An 18,143-nucleotide genomic window follows, 5' to 3' on the forward strand; every position below is an offset into this window, starting at 1 on the left:
AATTTGATATAAATGAAATGAGATTCTTAATATTTTTTGGATCTTCAAATATAGAAACAAATTTTTTTCTCATATCCTACGGAATCTCTCAAAAGCAGCTTCTCTATTCTCTAATGTTAAAGGTAATGGGTAAAATTATAGTTCTTCATTCTTATATGGCTCAAATATGTTATTTTTCAACTAGAAGTTGGTCCATTCTTTTTTATTTTTTAATTTAATGTTATGTTATATGGTCGAGGTTGGAAAATTTTTAATAATTTAGTTATTAGGGTTTTTTTTGTATTATTTATTAGTTTTAGTGTGATTTTTAAAGAAAATCGTCTTAAAAATTTTCCAAATGTCTCCAAGGCAATAAATAAATTTTTTTTTGATAATATATAAAACTCATGGGGCAAGTAGCTTCGCCTTTCATGTCTCCCATCACCCATATATGTAGAGAAGATTTACATACAATTTAACTATTGCCTTTAACATCCTCGACTCCAATATGTTAATTTTCTTTAACTAGAGGTTGGTTCTATTGTGATTCTCTTTTTTTTTTTTTAAATTCAATGTTCTATTATATGGCCGAGGTTGGAAAATTTTTAATAGTTCAGTTATTAGGGTTTTCTCTACGTCATTTATTAGTTTTTGTGTGATTTTTAAAGAAAATCTTCTTAAAAGTTTCTAATTGTGTCTCCAAGGAAATAAATAAATTTTTTTTTGATAATATATGAAACTCATGGGTTAAGTGGTTTTGCTTTTCATGTCCCCCATCACCTATATATGTAGCCATATTGGAAAAATTGAGTGATCTAACAGGTAACCGCCCAGTTAGATTTCGATTTTGGGTGGTTTTGGTGATCGACCGGTATTTAAAAAAAATAAAAAAATGTATGTAAAATCCCAAAAATAAGGAATTTGGTTTGTAATATATTTTTTAATATTCTTTACATTGTGGTAAGATTAAACATTGTTTTGGTCATCAATACACACTTTTATATTTTTTCATCTTTTTCAAAAAAATTTAAAAATACCCTTAGGCACTTTTGAAATCTATTCTTTTCATTAATTTTCAACTTCATTTGAATGTGTTTTGTTTTAATCATTCTTTATATGTTTTTAATATTTTAGTAGATTTTTTTGCATTATTTTTATTTTTTTAATAATTTTTTGACCGCCCGGGACTTGCCCGGTTAGAACGATTGAATCAACCAATTTACCGGTTATGCCGGTTAAATCGCTTCCAGCCCCATGTCCAGTTAACCATTATGGTTCGGTTTTATGAATATTGATGTATACATAAGATTTACATACAGTTTAACTATTTCCTTTTACATCCTCGGTTAATATTTTCTACTTATTTTATTAGTTTATTATTTTATATTATTTGAATATAGTTACCTGTAAATTTGTGTATTATTTATTATTTTTTTTCTTTTTTTATCAATTTGTTATTATTCTCTGTATTCATATTTTTATAATTATATTACTTTGTGAAGGTACTCTTGCGTGTCTATGAAGCTTAACAATCATATTCATCTTATGACATAAGTTGTATTTTTCATTTAAAGATTTAATGTGAAATTGTACTAAAAAACTTGCCACGGGAAGGTATATAGTTATTTTATTTGAATTTTACAATCACCTAATTTATATATTTTTTTGGTTCACAATCTTACTGTGAGAATTTTTTTTTTAGAGAACATGATATGACAAGTCATAATTACTAATAAATTTCATGTTCCAAAAGTTTTATTTGTTGTTTTTGAAAGAAAATTTTATGCTTTTAATTTGATGCTTAAATTTGTTATCACATGTAATAATCTCATAAATTAATATAAGTTTGAAGAAATTGTAAAAATACTCATGTTTCATCAAGAAAGAGTGTGATTTGGTAACTCTTTTTTTTCCCCTTTTTTGTAGGTATTTTTCATTTAATAAACAAAATAAAAATCAGTAACATATGAAAGTATCTTTTTAACACAAAAATAAAAGGTTTTAAAAAGTTTGTAACCAATAAAAATTAAGAAAAGTGATTTTTGTGCCTTTTACTATCTAACATCAACTCTTTCCTAATAGATCTCTAATATCAAATCATTGCCTAATAGATCTTTTTGGTATTTGAGTATTTGGTCCTTTTTCTAGTAATTACTTTGTTGCACGAAATTCAACTAGTTTTACTGGGTAATCTTCTAAAGGTTCAATGGTCTAATTAAATAATTAAAAAATAAACACTGTTATGATTTAATTAAAAAAGTAAGAGGAGTTCCCTATTTTTATTAAAAATATACATTCATTTTTATTAAAAAAGTACGAGCAATTAACAGGGGTTCCCTGTTTTTATTAAAGAAATATGCACTCATTTAAATCATTAAAGGGGTTTTTTATTAAAAAAAATAAGCACCATTATGATTTAATTAAAAAATTAAGAGAAGTTGATTTTTTTTATTAAAAAAATATACGTTCATTTTTATAAAAAAAAAGTACGCACAATTGAGGGGTTCTTTGTTTTTATTACAGAAATATGCATTCATTTTTATTAAAAAAACTACAAAAAAAACAAAAAAAGATTTAATTAAAAAATGAAGAGGGATTCCTTGTTTTTATTAATACGTACAATTGAGGGTTCCTTTTTTCTGTTACGAAAAACGAAGAGGATTCCTTTTTTTATTAATACGCCCAATTGAAAAAAGAAAAACCCTAGTCTTTTGGCCCCTCTCCAGCCCCTGTGCTTTCAGAGCTTCCATATCCCAACACGGCTCAGAACTCTTAAAATTGGGTCAATTCAGAGCCGGAAAAGCTGGAGAAGGTTCTTGGTTTCAGCTGTTTTCGAGAGATTTACAGAGAGAGCAATCAAAGTCGTGATGCTTTCCCAATAAAATTGCGTTTGATTGCAGAGGATTGAAGGTCTGATGGATTTCTCGGCTCTGGCATAACAATTGAGAAGGCAAAAGAAGCAGTTGTTAACATTTGGATTGAGAGCTCTATACTCCTGGGTAGTATGGGCAGCTCAGCTTCTGCAACTGATGTGTCTTTCTCACCGAGTTGCAAGCGTGTTTACGGTGCTGTAAATTAAGTATATTAATCCTATTTTTTTTCGGTTTTTGAAAAACTAAAATTGATAAATTTTTGTTTTTGAAAGAGAAATGTCTTAATTTCCATTTTTGAAAAACTAAAAAATATGTTGTGCTTTGCAAAATGCTACTAAAAAACAGTCACTTTTCGGGTTTTCAACATCAGAAAATCTTAAATAGAAATTTAGGGAAACATCCTAATACCCCTTCTTTTTTGTATTTTTTGTTTTCGTATCACAATAGACCAAAGATTCTCACTTTTAACTTTTTTTTTTTAATCCTAACAAATATAAAAAACCCAACCTTTTATTCTAAATCTTTTTTCTCTTTACGCAATATATTCTCGCCAAATTTCTCTCTTTTTCACCCTTCTTTGAGATTCTCCCAAATCCCTTCTCTGTCTCTGTCTGTGCATTTTTCCACTACTTTCTCTCAACAGGTCTCTCGCTTTATCTCTACCATAGTTAGCAAATCGCCGATTAAACAGCGATTTTAAAAAAAAATCGGCATTTTTATGGAAAGAGTTTTAAAAGGCGATTTTTTTTGAAAGGTCGGAAAAAGTGGCGTAATTTTCTTAAAAACGTTTAAAACGTGTTGTTTTAATAATACGTTTTAAATCTGGCCAAAAAATCGCATCTTTTTTTACTTATAATTTTTTATTAGAAGATATTTTTTTTTTCTGTTTTGCGTATGGCAGCCGTTGCTACTTTCATGCTTTTGGAAAAAAATATTATTTTAAAAAAAGCTTAGAATAGAAATTTTTATCCCCACTATTGTTTTCAAAGTATTGAATGTATGATTTTTTTTTCCCTTTTTTAAAAAATCTTAAACAAATAGATGCAGAGATATCATTGTTATTATGGAAAATTATTGTGTAAATGAAATACTGTTTATAGCAAATCATTTTGTAAAGTAAATCATATTGTAAATAAAATCTTCTACATGTAAATTTATGTGATTATTTGTGATAATTCTTTTTATTGAAATGCTGTTTATGGCACAAATTAGAGCTCAAAACATAGTCTTTTACTAATGAATGAGAAGCAGAGATTGTTACTACATGACAAAGTAATCAATATTTTACTTTTGATTATGTGATAACAAAGATAAATAATATATTGTAAATTGTAAACTTACAGGAGCAAGCAATTGTATATATAGGATTAGTCCCCAAATCTAATCATTTAGCTCTGGTTGTTGTTTACCCAAGAAAATGAAAAACCCTCCTCCATTTCTCTCTCTAAAAATATGTTAAGGCCTCTTAACAAATCAATATAATTAGGGCGTTCTCTCAAACAACATCTCAAATTAGAGAGAAAAGCCCTTTTCAAACTAATCACAAATCAACATCCCATCTTTCTTTTCTCTTTCTAAAAATCAGGGCCTCTTCCATTAGGGTTTGTGAAGCCCATGACCTCTTCCTTCTTCTGCCTCTATAAACCTGGCTGTGAGCCCGGCCCATTTTCATCTCTTCCTTCTTCCTCCTCCTCTCTAAACCGTAACCTTCTCCTCTCTCCTCCTTCCTCCTCTCTCTAAACCGTAAACAGAGGTGTAAAACCTAAATTTCTACGGGCCTCTTTTCAAAGGAAAGAAATTAATAAAACTTTAACCATAGCTATGGTGTGACCATAGTGACCATACTATAGTTAAATGCTTGTAATGAGAAAACAAAAATCGTATATTTTTTTTGGACCTGCCAAGTAGTTGTGATGTTAAAGCATTTAATGAATAAATTTATATAATATATTTGTTTTTGGTAAGTAATGGGTAGATTTATATGATACAATTTTTTTTGGCATATATTAGTTAATTATGTATTTAATATTAGAGGATTGCATCAAAGTCACGAGGCATCTAAATTAATCGACTTATTTATATTAGTCTAGTAAAGTTTTTATAGATGAATTAGTTATTGATGGCTTTGACATAATTTATATTTTTTTAGAATTTTAAAATTTATAACACTATAAATTTATCCAATTTTTTTACTCCGATTTTTTGAGCCTAATCCAATATATTAACAATATATTTATATGAAGTATTTTTGCTGATCCGTATTTTTTACCCTATTTTTCATCCGACTTTTTAAAATAAAAACGATTTGTTTCTGATTTTATGGTGAGTCGATTTATTGATAGTCCCCGAGTTGCTAACTATGCTCTCTACCCCGTGTTTTCCCAAATCCCTCTCTCACACCCAAACCCTCTGTATCTCTCCTCCCAGCGTTTCCCAAGCAACCTCTCTCTCTCCATGTTTCCCAACCCCTCTCTCTCCCTGTGTTTCTCCAACCAACATCTCTATGTATTTCACAACCTCTCTCTCTCCCCCGTGATTGTGGCTAATTTGGCTAGATTGCCTTTTTGTTGAGACAACCAGGTGTATCCCAGAGATATCTGCATATCAGCCAGTTTTCCTAAATCACGTTGATTTTCCTTAATCAGGTTGATCAATGTTTCCTATTGTGGACTCTTCAATATAGAATGTTATCATGTACGATTCTATATATATGTACAAGGGAGTCATAGAATGGTCATAATAATACATATTAATTCTCCCTTCGTGAATGTAGGCCCAATTGACAGAACCACGTAAATTTTTGTGTGCTCGTTTTCTCTCCCATACTCTTAACATGGTATCAGAGCAAAGATTCGGTCTATCAGGTTGATCTTGTGTATCATTGCACCATTTCTTTTTCTTTGGCTGAAATTTTATTGTCTTATTCCGTTTGATTGTCTTGAAAGATCTCGAGAACTTTTTTTGGGCTTTTTTTGTGGTCCGAATATCTTCACCTTGTCTTTCTCTCTACACTGTAGCAATTTGCTTCTCCAAATTCCCTCACGCTGCGTCTTGCAGCCATCCCTATATTGGCTTGATAAGCCCTGTCCTGGTTCACAAGTTTGTTAACTCTTACTATATTTTTTAGCGAAGGCACGGATTTTTTAGATTGATCTTGATTCTAAACTGCACTGACCCTTCAATGATATCTTGTTCAATTGGAAATTTTTTTTTAGAGAGAGAATAGGGCAAGCAACAATGTCTAAGGAACCTTGCGATATGGGCAATTACTAGCTCCTCTGTGTAGTCATCTTCAACAATGGTAAGAATGCAAGGCTTGACGGAGATGATATCCACTCGATTTCTGGCCATAAGGGCCGAAAGTTTTCCGACAGGTTGCCGATAATTTTTCGGTGAGTTTCTGATTGCAGGCTATTTTTCTAGCGAGTTTCTTGGGGTGCCAATAGTTTTTTGGCGAGGTGAAAGGAGATCTACACTGTCTCGGACGTTGGTTTTGTGAACTTTTTGGTTTTTGTTATCAGTCGATCTTTTTCTCTAGTGATTTCTTTTCTCATATCTATACTCTTCTATTATGTGGTCTCTTTTCTCATAAGTTTGTGGTGGACCCCTGAGACCACATTATTTCAAGAAGGCAATATTCTTATTATAAGATTTTGTGGGCTATCTTGTGCACCTCGTCAGCTTCAACAACTACAGGGTCTTGAACCTCTTGGTTTTTCGGGTATTTTCTTTCGGTTTTCTTTTTTCGGCATGGCTCAGTAAGGACTTTCTTTGTTCTGTTTTTTTTAATCAATGTATTTGTTCTCATGGTTGAAAATTCCAACAATAATGAGGCAAATCCCAACCTTAAAATAACCATTGAATTACTAAAGGGAGGGGTTAATTATATTTTTTGGGCAAACTTTGCCAAATTATTTATTAGTGGAAAAGGAAAATTGGGATGCATAAATGGAACTAAAACGGCCCCTCCAAACACTGATCCAAAATATGATGAGTGGGAAACCAACAATGATTTGGTAAAAATTTGGCTTTTGAATTCTATGAATCGCAAAATTGCTTCTGGATTTCAGTTTTGCTCCACGGCTGCCACGGTCTAGACTAAAGCCCAAACAATGTATGGAGGTCTAAATAAGGCCTCAAAAGTTTATAAAATTAAACAAGAAATTATGAATTTGAAGTTGGTGATCAAACTTTTAGTAAGCTTATTGGCGTTGTCTCCAGTATATTTGATCGATTGGATTATTATCTGCCCACCTCTACTGATCTAAAAACACTTGAAACTAAAAAAAATTAAGAAAAGATATTTGCCTGTTGTCTGCTCTTGGACCTAAACATGAGGCTTTGAGAAGCCAAATCTTACTGTTTAAAGAAATACCTGACTTTGATTCTGTTTACTTCATTATTAATAGAGAAGAATCTAGGCGTCAGGCTATGATTGGAAGTGGTAAAAATCATCAAGAGCAATCTGATAGGTCGGCTCTTAAAAGTAAAACTGATCATTGCTCTAAAAAAGCCTTTACTTCAAACTTTAAACCCGGGAGTGATCGTGGCAAAAACCGTGGTACTGGAAGACATTACTGTCCTAAATGTAAGAAGGGAGGCCATCCCATAGAAAATTGCTGGAAACTTCACCCTAAAAAAAGAAGATAAAAAATACAAGGAAAAAACAAAAACTCCAGCATTGATGTCCTTCAAACTCTTGAGAAGTTAGCCCAAATGTTCCAGAATTTTCATAGAGCTTCGATTGCTTCCAATTCTGAGACTCACAACCATGAACCAGGTAAATCCGTTTCTTTTTTTTCTTAATCACCGACATCGTGGGTCATTGATTTAGGAGCTACTGATGATATGATTGGGACCCCTAATCTACTTTTAAATATGAAAGGGAATCCTGTCACAATAGCGTATGGAACTACCATTCCTATTGAAGGAAATGGAAAAACCAAAAATTTTAGTAGCTCTTCTTCCTCTGATGTTCTTTATTTACCTTCTTTTTCATCTAATTTGTTATCTGTTAGTAAAATCACCCAAAGTCACAACTGTGATGTTATCTTTTCTCCTTCAAATGTGTTGTTCCAGGACCGGGTCATGGGGAGGAAGATTGGTGAGGGGAAGCTGGATCATGGACTTTACATTTTGGATTCTGCCTCAAAAGCCCCTGTCACTTCTAAAGAGAGGGAAGTAACAGATAGTAGCAAATGGCATATGAGATTTGGTCATCCCTCTGAGAAATTTCTTTGTTGTGTTTTTCCTTCATTGCATTTGGACTCTATGGACTGTGATATTTGTCGGTACTTGAAACAAACTCGTTTACCTTTTAGAAGTTCTACTCGAACATCTCTTGCTCCCTTTAATTTAATTCACAGTGATGTTTGGGGAGCTGCTCCAATTAAGTCTACTCGTGGACATCGATATTTTGTGACATTTATTGATAATTTTTCAAAGATCGTTTAGGTATATTTACTCCATTCAAAATATCAAGTTTTTCCCACTTTTCAAGAGTTCTTTAAAATGATTGAAACTCAATTTGATGCCAAAATTAAAGTGTTGCAATCTGACAATAGGACAGACTATGTGAATAACATGTTTTCTAGTTATCTTAAAAAAAATGAATTATTCACCAAACCTCTTGCGTTGGAACTCCCTAACAAAATGGGATTGCCAAACGCAAGCATCGCCATTTACTTGAGGCCACTCGGGCTCTGATGTTTCAGAGTAATATGCCAAAACATTTTTGGGGAGATACTGTTTTAACAACATGTTACTTAATCAATAGATGGCCAAGCAACCTTTTGAAAAATAGATCTCCTATGGAAGTTCTAAACGGAAAGAAGACTTCTTTGACTCATCTGAAAATATTTGGATGTGTTTGTTTTGTGCACAGTCAAAATGTTGATAAATTAAGCGTTAAAGCAAAAAAATGTGTTTTCATCGGATACTGTGCCACTTAAAAGGTATATAAATGCTCTGATTCGATCAACCAACATGTTATTGTTTCCCGTGATGTTGTTTTTTGAGAAAATGAACCATATTTTGGACCCATTAAGGAAAATTAGGTTCAGGGGGAGACACATATGGTTATGCCCAACATCACTATTGATAATTTTGATACTGATAAAAATGATGAAAATGAGAATGGAGGAGAAGCAGCTGAAGTTCCTCAAGAAGAAGAACCTCAAGCTGAACCTCACCAAATCGACTCTCGTGTAGCTTCCCCTTCCATTAATCGACCTCAACGTACTACTCGTCTCCCAAGTAAGTTTCATGATTTTTATACCTATAATGCTTCCACTTATCCTATTGAACAATTTGTTGATTACTCTCATGTCTCTCAAAATTATTTTTCTTATCTTAGCTCTGTTTCTTCTAATATGGAACCGGCTAACTTCCAAGCGGCTATTTCCAAGTCAGTTTGGAAAAAAGCTATGGAAGAAGAACTTCAGGCCCTTGACAAGAACCATACTTGGGAACTTGTCAAGTTATCTAAAGGAAAGAAACTGGTTGGAAATAAATGAATTTATAAAATCAAGGACAATAGTGATGGTACAATTGAGAGGCACAAAGCTAGGTTGGTTGCAAAAGGGTTTATGCAAACTTATGGTGAAGAGTATAAAAAAACTTTCGCACCTATGGCCAAAATGAACTCTGTTAAAGTTCTTCTTTCAGTTGCCATAAATCAAAATTGGCCCTTGTTCCAACTCGATATTAAAAGTGCTTTTCTTCAAGGTGATTTAGAAGAAGAAGTGTATATGGAAATACCTTATGGACACCCTAGAAAAAATTCAGATCTTGTGTGCAAACTAAAGAAAATACTATATGACTTAAAACAATCTCTTAGGGCCTGGTATGCAAAGTTCAGCAATGCCTTATTAAATAATGGTTTTACTAGAAGCGCTGCTGATTCTTCTAAATTTATTAAAAGGAATTATGCTGGAATTGTTATTGTATTGGTATATGTTGATGACATTATAGTCACTGGAAGCCACATATAAGGGATCGATCAACTAAAGAAATATCTCGGCCATGTCTTTCATTTTAAAGATTTAGGAACATTAAGGTATTTCTTTGGTATAGAAGTTGCTTATTTTAAAAAAAGATTGTTTCTTTCACAAAGGAAATATACCTTAGATCTCTTGAGAGAAACTGGTAGAATTGGAGCTAAACCTATTGATACTCCAGTTGAGGTAAACAACAAGATCTCCATCGAAGATAGTGAACCTCTTCAAGATATTGGAAAATATTGTTGGAAAATTAATTACTTAACTATTACCAGACCAGATATCACCTATGCGGTGAGCATGGTTAGTTAATTCATGCATTCGCCCGGATCTTCTCACATGCAGGACGTTGATAGAATTCTAAGATATTTAAAATCTTTCCATGGTCATGAAATCTGGATGAAAAACGATGGCCATGAAAATATAATTGGCTATTGTGATGCAGATTGGGCTGGTAGCCCTTCAGATAGAAAATCTACCACAGGTTTATACACTTTTGTTGTGGAAATATTGTCACATGGAAAAGTAAAATGCAAAATGTTGTCACTAGATCCAGTGCTGAGGCAGAATATCGTGCTGTGGCGTCCACAACTTGTGAACTAATTTGATTAATATTCTTTCTCAATGACTTAGGTTTCAAGTCAGCCAAGCCAATACCATTATTTTGTGATAACCAAGTTACAATCCATATTGCAATTAATCATGTTTTTCATGAAAGAACTAAACATATTGAAGTTGATTGTCATTTTATCAAGGAGAAAGTTCAAGGCAAGACGATTTGTACTCTACATGTTATCAGTGAAAATCAACTTGCAGATGTCTTCACTAAAGCGGTTAGCAAAGAAGAATTCATCCGTGCTCTTGACAAGTTGGGCTCGTTCAATCTCTTATCACCAACTTGAGGGGGAGTGTTAAGACTGCCTGGTGTATCCCGGTGATATCTGCATATCAGCCAGCTTTCCTAAATCACGTTGATTTCCCTTAATCAAGCTGATCACTGTTTCCTATTGTGGACTCTCAATATAGAATGTTATTATGTACAATTCTATATATTTATACAAGGGAGCCATAGAAGGGTCATAATAATACAGATTAATTCTCCCTTCGTGGATGTAGGCCCAATTGGCCGAACCACGTAAATTCTTGTGTGCTCGTTTTCTCTCCCATACTCTTAACGCTTTCTATTCGAAATCAGGGGTTATTCTCCTGGAGAGATATATGAGAGGCATTTTCTCACCTTAGATTGGATAATCAAGGCATAGGCTTGGCGCCCACTATCAAAATTGCGATAAATGGAACAGACTTGTGAATTGTGTAACTGTAAATTTTGCTTATGCATAATACGCGTTTTTTTTCACGTAAACGTTTAAAACGCGCCTTATTGATCTTTATGGAAAAATCGGTCCAAAAAAACTTTGCATTTTTTACCTTTATTTTTTTCTTCTAAAAGATGAAAATTTTTGTCCTGTTTTATGTAATTGTTATTTCCATGCTTTCTAAAAGGTATATTATTTCCAAAAAAAAAAAAAAAAATTCTCTAAAAAATAAATTTTTATCCCCAAGTATATTGTTAGGGTTTATTATTTTAGGTATGCTCAAATCCATTGAATAAAATTAGAATAAAATACCATAAAAACCATTTATTAAAAAAATCCCCAAATTTTGACTTGAAAAAATTCCACCAAAATATCCATCCAAATTAAGGCTCAAAGACTCGGATTATCACAATTTGTACATCTTAAATCCCTAAAATAAAAGCTTGAAAAAAAAATAAAAAAAAACCAGATTAGAGCTCAATTTCCAAACCAAATTCATGACAGGAAATCTTGGATAAATCGCTAGAACAAAGCTTAAAAAAAAAAAAACAAGATTAGGGCTCAATCCCCAAACTAAATTCATGACTGGAATCTTGGATTAGGGTTTATGTACAATGTGTTCTTCATCTTCTCTGAGATTTTATGTCCATCTTGTTTCTCTATTGCCTATGTATGTTCTCTCACTTACTCTGCGTTTCTTATAGAAGATATTGTGTTTGCTTCTCTCTCACTTTGTGTAATGCTCATCTTCTTGTTCTGTGTTTCTTTTTGGTTTACTGCATTTGTTGCTCGTCTAACCAGAAAAGGTGTACATCTTTCCATTGCTTAACTATGGTTATAAAGTGACGGTCACCATATGGAGAGAAATGAATATACTCAACTCAATTCTACTTATCTCACATTGCTTCTTTTTTTTTTTCGTTATGTACTAAGTATGTGTGATGTTTGTTAAAGCATTTAATGAGAAAATTCATATATTTATCAGCAACTTATCATTTTATGTTTTATTTCAACTTACTTTTATTTTAATTTTTACTTAATTTTATTTTAAACATGTCCGTTATTTTCCCTCCGATTTTTTGAGCCTAGTCCAATATATTTGCGATATTTTTGCATAAACTATTTTTACCGATCCATATTTTTTATCCGATTTTTTCATCGACTTTTCATTTTTTAAAATAAAAATGATTTCTTTTCGATTTTATGGTGAGCCGATATATTGATCTTCCCTGACTTGCTAACTATGTCCCAAACCGAGCTCATAGAAAAAAGGGAAAAATATTCAAAAAAATTTAAAACATAAAAATGGATTGATTTGTGAAAAGATTTACAAATATGTTACATATTTTGATGAAATTATCACAAAGTACGAATATCGAGAGTTTGGTTGTTGTCTGAGTGTCACTTAGTCATTTCACAGTTCTTGTATGCTTCCCTTTGTTTTAACTTTTTCATAGTAATTGCTCCACTGATTTAATAATATTCGGTATTCTTTTAAAAAAAAAATGTAATGAATCTCAATATTGTATTTTTTGGCAAATGCACAATATTTATATACAAATAATGAAGAAACACAATATTTTAATTATTGATAACCAAAAATTAGAAAATATTATTGAATTTTTTTTGAAGAATCAAAATTTTTTAAATAGAAATATACAAAAGCAAGAAAAACTACCAAATTTATTACAAATCAGGGTAAAACCAACAAAAATTATCTAACACAGTCTTATACCAATATGCCTAAGCAACTAAACACAATATTCACAACAAATAAAATTTCTTAAAAACCTTAGGCATATTTTCATAAAGTTAGATCACCAAGCAAGCATCTCTAAATTCAAATTTCAAATTCATAAACTTTCTATATGAAATTCAAATTTCGAGATGAACTATCTCTTAATTTTTTGAGAGAAAGTATGCTAAAAATTTAGAAAGAGAATGTATATTAAAATTTTAGAGAGAGAAAATACCAAATTTTTTAGAGAGATAAACTATCTCAAAATTTTAGAGAGAGAAATTATATCAAATTTTAAGTTTTAGAGAGAAACTATCATATTTTAAAGAGAGAAAGTACATGCAAAATTTTAGAGAGAGAAACTATCTCAATTTTTTAGAGAGATAAATTATTTCAAAACTTTTAGAGAGAGAAACAATCTCATATTTTAATTTTTAGAGCAAAACTATATCAAATCTTAAGTTTTAGAGAGAAAGTATTATTAAAATTGTTGAGAAAGAAACTATTCTTAAATTTTTAGAGAGAAATTATTATAAATTCTAGAAAGAGAAACTGCAAAAAAAAATTAAAGAGAGAAATATCTCGTTTTTTAGATAGAGAAACTATATCAAACTTTGAGGTTTAGAGAGAAACTATGTCAAATTTAGAATTTTAGAGAAAGAAAATATATTAAAATTTTAAGGATAAAAATTATATCAAATTTGAGAGAGAAACTACCTAAAAAAATTTAGAGATAGAAACTATCTCAAAATTTTAGGAGAGATAGACTATTGCAAATTTTATGTTTTAGAGAGAGAAAGTATCTTAAAATTTTGGAGAGATAAACTATATCAAATTTTAGATAGAGAAAGTAATTGAAATTTGTAGAGAGAGAAACAATCTCAAAATTTAAGATTTAGAGAGAGAAACTATATCAAAATTTAAGTTTTAGGGAGAGAAAGTATATCAAATGCTAGAGAGACACTATATCAAATTTTAAATAAAGAAACTATTTCAAAATATTAGATCGAGAAACTTTCTCAAACTTGAAGTTTTAGAGAGAGAAAACATCTTAAAATTTAAAAGAGTAACTATATCAAATTTTAGAAAGTGAAAGTACATAAAATTTTTTAGAGAAAGAAACTATCGGAAAATTTTGAGAGAGAAATTATATCAAATTTTAGCTTTTAGAAAGAGAAAGTATCTTCAAATTTGCGAGAACAACTATATTATATTTGAGAGAGTGAAACTATTTAAAAATATTTAGAGAGAGAAACTATCTCAAAATTATTGAAGAGGGGAACACTTTCAAATTTTAAATTTTAGAGAGATAGTATATTAAAATTTTAGAAAGAGAAGTTCTGTATAGTTTATCCAAACAAGAGATTTGAGGAATCCATGACAAAAATCTTTAATATTGAAAATCTATAGATTTCATTGGATTTCAAATATCTAATATTCCTAATTTCCTCCTATCCAAACCGGCCTTAAGAGTACCCATTTTGTTTTGGCTTTTTGTCAATTGAAAACTTCAGATTTTCCGAAGTTTTCAATCCGAAGTTTCTCTATTGTAGAGCAATGTAGAAACAACTTCATATTTTCAAAATCTAAAGTTTATTTGTAGAACAATGTAGAAACGACTTTAGATTTTCAAAATCCAAAGTTTTTTTTGCTGCTATAAAAAAAATTCCAATAACAACTTCAGCTTTTAAAATCCGACGTTTGATGGGCCTTATTTTTTCCTTGTCAAGTAAAAACTTGAGATTTTGATAATATAAAATTTCCTTTTTAATTATTTTGAGTAAAAATTTATAGACGCCTATTATTTTTGTCGAGTAAAAGCTTTTTGAGAATTTGAAGATTTTAAATGTCTCGGGCATAAAAGAGGCAAAAATATTATAAAAAGAAAATTAGGTTGAAAACTTCAAATTATCAATATCCAAGTAAGGTCATTTTGGAAAAATAAAAACTCTACAAATTAGTCATGAACGGTAACATTATATGTAAAGTTTTTCGTTCTGGTAGTAAGTGTAAAAATGATGGGTGAGGTTTGTATAGAGCCGAGGCTCTAAACAATCAAAGTAAAGTTCACTTTCAAATAGTATCAAGAAATGTGGTTTCAATATTGAAATCTCTGTGGTAGATTTAAAATATATTTTCATTTCTAATTATAAAATTTCAAACTTCAAAAATAGTGTAGATCAAGCAGATATATGAAAACTTGAAAATATTGAAAATTGATGGTCCAAAAATACATTACAAGATGCACTATTTCCAAAACTTGAAGTATATTTTTTTCTATGTTTATACATCGTGATGTCGAGATGATCAATTTGAGGCTATTTGGACATCAAAATAACCTCTTCTAGTGAAACTTTTGAAGTGTGCTCTAATTTGATTGTTTAGAGCCTCATACTTATATAAACTTTCCTGAAATGATATTTCCCGTGATTGTGTTAAGTAAACAATTACACGGATAAAAAAAGACCCACTTGAGCTAAAAAGGAAAATAGCTTGATACGCCCTCGAACCCTATCAAAATAAGTAAAGCCTCACTTCATAACTTATCAAATAATGTAATTCAAACATTGAAAATCTTTTACATTGATCATCTCGACTTAAATATTATAATTATGAAAAAATTAGGATTGCAAGTTCTAAAAATGTTGTATATTGTAATAAATTATCTTAACTATCCATTTTGTCCTAAAAATAAGTGTTCAACGAACAACAATATCGATACTATTTTTTGAGTTTCAAATTTTATTATTGGTGTTGGAAATTGATTGCAGAGCGTCATATAGATTTATATTGCCAAAAGTGCTTTCTAAACAAGGATTTGAAGTCAAGCTTTTATCTTGTTTTCAAAAAGCCTAGGCCTTACAGAAGCCTCATCGTTTGGATCCTAGGGTAAACAAAACCATGATTTGGATCATAAATGTTTATGCAAGTTATGCCAAAACCTAGTTATTGAGAAATGACTATTTGAATAGCCTGTAGATAATACCCAGGTTATGCAAAATCCCTCCGTTTGGGTCATCTATTTGCCTAACTTGGGTTTACACTAATTAGGACACATTCGGTAGGTTTGAAATATTTTCGTACAAAATATTTTCATGTGAAAATTACATTACACATAATTGGCATGCAACAATACATATAAAAAAATTTCCCATTATAAAAAATTTTATCAAAATTTTAGAGAGAAAAACTACCTAAAATTTTTTAGAGAGTGAAACTATCTCAACGTTTTAGAGAGAAAATTGTCTTGAACTTTAAATTTGATATAGTTTATCTTCATATATTTTGAGATAGTTTATCTCTCTAAAAATTTGAAATGTCAGATAGTTGAAAATTTCTCTCAAAAAGTTTTGAGATAGTTTCAATCTGAAAATTTTTTCAGGTGGTTTCTCTATCTAAAATTTGATATAGTATCTCTTACTAAACTTTAAAATACTTTCCTTCTCTAAAACTTAAAATTTGAGAAAATTTCTCTTAAATATTTGAGATAGTTTCTCTATCTAAATTTTTTAAATATTTTTTCTCTCTAAAAGTTGATATAGTTTCACTCTCTAAAGTTTTAAGATACTCTCTCTAAAACTTGAATTTTGATATAATTTATCTCTCTAAATTTTTTGAGATAGTTCTCTCTCTAAAAAGTTTCAGGTTATTTTTCTCTCTAAATTTTGAAGTAGTTTAAAACTTAAAATTTGATATAGTTTCTCTCTAAAGCTTAAAATTTGATATAATGTTTCTCTCTAAAAAAAATTTAGGTGGTTTCTCTCTCTAAAAGTTGATATATTTTTTCTCTCTAAATTTTTTAAGATACTCTCTCTCTCAAAAGCTTAAAATTTGAGATAAGTTCTTTTTAAAAATTTTGAGATAGTTTGGCTCTCTAAAAATTGGACAAGCTTTCTATGCTTCCCCTACAATATAAAACTTATATACTTCCCTTATCCAACCGTCCATTATGAATGGAGGCTAAGATTGCCCCAATCACAATATTACATCTCTAAACTATTTTATTTTTATTTATTTTTCTATAAACTATTTTGACACCAAAATTTGTGCGTCCAATTCTCTAGTAAACTCGCATTAAAGAAAAATATAAAAAAAAATTTCAATAACATAAAATGACCAAAATAGCCCTAAAAATTTCAAGAGGTATTGTGGTCATTATATTTTATCGAAAATTTATTTTTAGTATTTTTTATAGGTTCACCCCAATGAGAAGATAGCATGTACCAAAGTTCATATTAGTAAAATTTGTTTAAAAAAACTAAAAATAAAATACTTTAAGATATCAGATCTAAGATCAAACAGTGAGTAGCTCTCTTGATCAAAATTGGATGGCTGGATGGTAGAGGACGCATATATCTTCTATGATGTAGAGGAAGCATAGGTTTTCTATGCTGTAAGAGAAGTATAGAAACCTTTCCCTTAAAAATTTAGGTATTTTCTCTCTCTAAGATTTTAAGATACTTTCTCTCTCTAAAACTTGAAATTTAAGATAATTTCTCTTTTTAAAAATTTTGAGATATTTTCTCTCCCTAAAATATTTTAGATAGTTTCACTCTCTATCTAAAATTTGATATAATTTATATCTCTAAAATTTTAACATACCTTATTTTTTTAAAACTTGAAATTTTTTTAAAACTTGAAATTTGATATAATTTATATCACTAAAAATTTTCAGATATTTCTCGCTCTAGAAAGTTTTAGTTAATTTATTTCTCTAAAATTTGATATAGTTTCGCTCTCTAAAATTTTACAATACTTTCTCTCAAAAACTTGAAATTTGAGATAGTTTCTCTCTCTAAAATATAATATAGTTTTTCTCTCTAAAATTTTAGTATTTGTTTTCTCTCTAAAACTTGAAATTTAAGATAGTTCCTCTCTCTAAAATTTTTGGTTAGTTTCTCTCTCTAAATGTTGATATAGTTTCTCTCTCTAAAGTTTGAAATAATTTCTCTATCTAAAACTTAAAATTTGAGATACTTTTTCTTTCTAAACATTTTGAGATAATTTATCTCTCTAAAATTTGATTAGTTGCTATCTAAAGTTTTAAGATATTTTCTTTTTCTAAAAATTCAAATTTGATATGGTTCTGCTTTCTAAAATTTTTGAAATAGTTTCTTTCTAAAACATTAAGGAGTTTCGCTATCTAGAATTCTGATGTATTTTACCTTTCTAAAATTTTAAGATATTTTATTCATCTAAATTTTATAATTTGATATAATTTCTCTTTCTAAAACTTTTT

The 18,143-nt window shown here is 30.1% G+C and overlaps 1 long non-coding RNA gene across 1 annotated transcript; it reads left to right on the forward strand.

Annotated features, from left to right (window-relative positions):
- The first annotated feature begins 2,609 nt into the window (after nucleotides 1–2,609).
- Nucleotides 2,610–8,327, forward strand: LOC148780998 (uncharacterized). Its single transcript, XR_016039724.1, has 2 exons — nucleotides 2,610–6,244; nucleotides 7,932–8,327. It is a non-coding gene; the product is annotated as an uncharacterized LOC148780998 (long non-coding RNA).
- The last annotated feature ends 9,816 nt before the right edge of the window (nucleotides 8,328–18,143 follow it).

The sequence above is a fragment of the Amborella trichopoda genome, chromosome 8, assembly GCF_054954075.1.
Source record: "Amborella trichopoda isolate Santa Cruz 75 chromosome 8, AtrichopodaSantaCruz75HAP2 v2.0, whole genome shotgun sequence".
Lineage (NCBI taxonomy): Eukaryota > Viridiplantae > Streptophyta > Magnoliopsida > Amborellales > Amborellaceae > Amborella > Amborella trichopoda.